The sequence below is a fragment of the Phocoena phocoena genome, chromosome 3 (genome assembly GCF_963924675.1).
Source record: "Phocoena phocoena chromosome 3, mPhoPho1.1, whole genome shotgun sequence".
Taxonomy (NCBI): domain Eukaryota; kingdom Metazoa; phylum Chordata; class Mammalia; order Artiodactyla; family Phocoenidae; genus Phocoena; species Phocoena phocoena.
In genome coordinates, this window is record NC_089221.1 from 142,598,439 (window position 1) to 142,603,026 (window position 4,588).

The following is a 4,588-nucleotide window of genomic DNA, read 5'->3' on the forward strand; positions in this document are numbered from 1 at the left end:
GAAACTGGGAAATTAATGAGAAGACCTTGAAAGATAGAGGGTGATGTTTGGAAACTAGAATGTCTGAAATGGAGGTAATGGGGAAAATGTATTAACTGGTTGAAGAAAGAAGAAACAACTATTGAATAATATCACAGTGTGCTATGGGATAGAGAACACTCATTTAAAGAGAGAAATTTAAGGAACTTAGAACCAGGATTTTGGAAGGATTACCTAAGTGACTATTAAAATGGTTCAAGAGCAAAGGCAGGAGAGAGGAACAGTAAACCAGGTACCAAAATCTCCACAGGATGAATGGAGATTTTGCATTAGTCAGTAAATGATAACATAACGTTTCCCTTTTAATTTGCTTTACATAGCTTCAGTTTTATATCTAGAACATCGTATTTATCATTAGTATTCAGTAATACTTTAAAAAGTGTATAAATCATTGAACACTAAAAAATAGTCCCAAGAACTTTAAATCTGTATTTACTTTCTTCTTTGAAACTCCTATATGTTTGTTTCTTTGTTTTCAGAAAATAGCGTGCTTGCTTTAACAAACTTGGATAATAGAGCATGGTACTAATTACTTTTTTTATTCCTATTCTGTTTATCTTCCATCTCAGACTTCAGCAATGCATTTATTTCCTCAAAGTAATTGCCTAGGGGAACCACTGATTCTTATATATTATGTAATCTAGTACCCTTATTTTATAAGTGACAGAACTGAGACCCATAAAAAGTGTTGCTTGTTTAAGGACATTTGTCTAGTTAGTGTCAATTCCCAGTTGGGTCGGGATACCAAGATTAATGCCCTGATTTCTGGTCTAAACTGACTTTAGTAATGGTGTGGGAGTAGGTCTGATGAGGTTGCTCTAAAGATATAGCCAAATAAATCACATAGACTCTAGGATTTGGTTTTGACCTGCCCAGTCTGCTCTGCCATTAGAAAAAAGAAAAATTCTAACAAATTATAACTTGTTTCCATTCTGAAAAGGGGATGAGCTATAAACTTTTTACACTCTCAACTTTGGGAGACTATATATATAAAAAATTTTTTTCGGTACCAATAAGTCTTTATTCATTGTATTTTCCCAAGGAAAAGAAGGGGAAGGGAAAAGGGTCAGCCTGTGTGTTACAAAATGATAGCAAATGGGAAAGGAAGTACCTGGCACAGCAAAATCAACCAACAAATAAACACTACACAGATGGGTTGCCAAAGCCCAAGGGGGCTCAGTCTCCTGCGGTTCAGTAATGAGGGGAAGGGATGAAGAACAGGTACATGCTTTTCTACCCTCCCTCCCTCCCATAAATTCAACATTTCACACAAAGCTTTGGTTTCTAGCAGTAAACATGGAGTTAATTCATCCATCTCCTATTAAACAATCTTGTGGCCCCTTTGATGTAAGTTTCTTGCACCTGCATAAAAGTTCCTGAGTGACTTGGCTATATATTCATCTTTCCTTTCGTGGTCTCCCAACCCCACTTTCTACATGGAAGGCCACCTCGTTGCCCCTCTCTACCCTAGGATTAGAGATTAAAGTAGGTTTTAATCCATCCAAAGACAGCAGTCTGTTTGGCATGAATCAAATCAAGGAATGGTCATGACTTAGGAACAAGGGATGGAGAGTTCTTAGCTTCTTCAGGATTTTTGCACAAATCATTTAATCACAGACAAATTAAACGTATAGGTGTATGGACTATTTTTTGGGGGGGCATGAAGGGGGAAAGAAGAGGGGGTAAGAATACAGTTTTTAGGACAGAAGATCTTGTTCAAAATAGGAAACAGGGGAAGGGGAACACAAAAGAAAGTGTAGTTCAAGACTTCCCACTTCAAGAAGAGGGGCCCCCAATCTTATGTTTCAGATCTTTTTGGCTGGTGCAGACCTTTTGTCAAAGATGCTTTGGCTATTTTTCTCAATATAAAAAGAAGTTTGTAAACAATAAAATCCCAAAAGAACACGGAGAAGACCAACACATTATATTTACACAAACTAGGCCACCTAGCAACCACCAAATCAGCTACTTGTGAAGTCCTACAAAGCCCAGACAAATACAATAGCTAGAGGGGGGCAGCAGTTGGGGGAGACAAGAACCCAGGATCAGACACACATCACCCAATCCGTTCTATTGCATTTGCCCCATTACAACACAGTGAGGTAGGTTTGCAGTGATCTCACAGCATGTAAATGAAACCCCCTTTTCTCCTTTAGTTACCATGACACTAATTACTGTGGCAGCAGGGCAGGACACTGGCTCTGGGAACCACAAAGAAGCCGTCACTGATGGTCTCTCTGGAAACCAAGGAGGAAAAGCCCAGAATTGTTAAAGATTAAGGATATTATCCTTGTTTCATATATCCATCCCTGGGCAGCTTAAGACGGGTACAGAGGCATCATTCTTAAAAACTGTCCTTACCAACTCACAGTTTTTACAAAAACACTTACAATACACCCTGTTGTGTGTTAGGCCTAGCCCAATCCAGTGAAGGATGGATCTGGTATGTAAAGCAAGTCAGTACCCTGGTATTAGAGATCTGGAACAGGAATCCTTTATCACACATACAGATGACCTCTGCCTAATCCTGGCTTCCCTTCTCTGCACCTTTCACCTGGCCCAGCCTCTCCTAACCTCTCTGTACCACCTTTTCCTGTTCAGACCAATTTCCAATCTCTCAGTAGAAGGAGACCATGCCATGGGGCAACCCAGTTAAAACCTAGTCTCCCATGAAACATAGAAGATGGAGGGGTTTCAAGAGGACACTATGGCAGAAAAGCCAGCTCTAGTTGGCAAAAATGAGGAGTTCAATAGGCTATACGCTCCAAATAGTTGTTCTCTCTGGTGATACAGCAACAGAAAGTATCCCTGCTGTGCAGACCCGGAGCTGCTGCCACTTATCCCTGAGATTGCTCACATACCTGAGAACACAGTGCAGGAATGAGGGCACTCATTAAATTAGATTAAAATACACAAAAATACAAAACATTTCTATTACGAAAAACAAAGTTAAAATGCACAAGATACGTCATTCGCACACAGCTAGTGGAGTTGGCATCCTGGAGAAAGTGGGACCCAAGGTACAGTCATCCAAGGGAGCAAATAAAATTGTATTGGCCCGGAATGGGGTGGGAGTGAGCTTAGAAGCAGCAGGTCTGCAGCTGTTCCCTCAACCCCCCTTTTGCCTATCATCACAACCCATTGCTTGGGACAGTTCTCAGCACTCTGTCCCAGGAGGGAGTTATGAGGAGACAGGATGCGGAAAACCCTGCCTTACCCCTGAGATATTTCCTCCCACAGAATGTAGTGGCTTGTGGGTTTGGGTCCATCAATCTGGTCTCATGCTCAATCTTTTCACTCTGGCATGGGAAATATTATTCCATATCCTTCTTGAAGAGTAAAACAACTTCCCTATCCAGGCCACTTTCAAAAGCTGGAGATTCTGGGGGTGGAGACTCAGATAAAGCATGCAGGAAGAATTATCCCCCAAAGCCCTCACGTGCATTTGGATAGAGCATGATTGGAGTTTCTTTGCCTCACCCCTTCCCTCCACCAAGAGGGAAGAGGGGGTGACACTGTAGACCCCGGCCTGAGATATATGGCAGTGCCAGCTGCCCCCTACCCGCCCTGTCCCCCCTTTCTCCACTCTGCTGATTGATGCCTGTTCTTCAAAACTTTCTCATCACGAACGGATAACCCCCATCCACTGTGGCTCAATTCTGGGCCTCGGGGAGCATGGCAGGGCTATGGATCTCTTCTTCCTCCTCCCGAAAGTAGGCTGGCTTTCCCTGGGAGCTGGGACCTTGCTGGGCCTTCAGTGGACGCGAGGCTACCGTATGGTTGATGCTCTGGCAGAAGTGGCACTTCTTGGGCTGGGGTGGCCGTTTGCATTCCTTGGCATGATGACCTAGACCTGCACAGTTGTAGCACCTATCTCCCTTTGATCTGCATTTCTGCATGTTCTTCCCTTTGGGCCACCTCTCACTCCCAATGCAGGACACCCCACCCGGGCCGGTGACTCGGATAGATTCCAGGCCCTTGGCAGACTTCCTAAAGGTGAACTCTACGGCCTCACCCTCCTTCAGGCTCCGGAAGCCCTCCATGTGCAGCTTGCTCTGGTGCACAAAGACGACATCCAGACATCCGCCGGGGGGTCGAGTGCGACCCTCGCGCGGGCAGTCATAGACAGGAAGCCGAATCCCATGCGCACGTTGAACCACTTAACAGATGCCGGCTCCGCACAGCAGCTGCGGCTCCTCGGCCGCCCGGGCCGCGTCCTCCTGCGCCTCCTCCGGCCACCTGCAAACTGCTGGTTTGACACAGAGCTCATGGTAGTCGGCTGAGCCCGCGGCCCCGGGCCCCAGGTCGGCCGGCTGCTGGCCCCAGAGAAGTCTGGAGGCAAAGGGCTATATTTTAAAAATACCCACAGAAGTACTCATGCTGCCATCCAGATTTTATACACACTGACTGCCATTTACTTTAATCAAGCAGTGGCCTCCACTATGTCAGTCTTGGCTGTCATGAAGCAGAAAAAGGAATACTGCCTCATCAGACCCTAGAGAAATTCTATAATGGAACTTAACTCACTAAATGATGGCTAATAATTATA

At 44.6% G+C, this 4,588-nt stretch overlaps 1 pseudogene; it reads right to left on the minus strand.

Annotated features, from left to right (window-relative positions):
- Nucleotides 1-3,692: 3,692 nt before the first annotated feature.
- On the minus strand, nucleotides 3,693-4,309 carry LOC136120980 (protein lin-28 homolog A pseudogene; annotated as a pseudogene).
- Nucleotides 4,310-4,588: the final 279 nt, after the last annotated feature.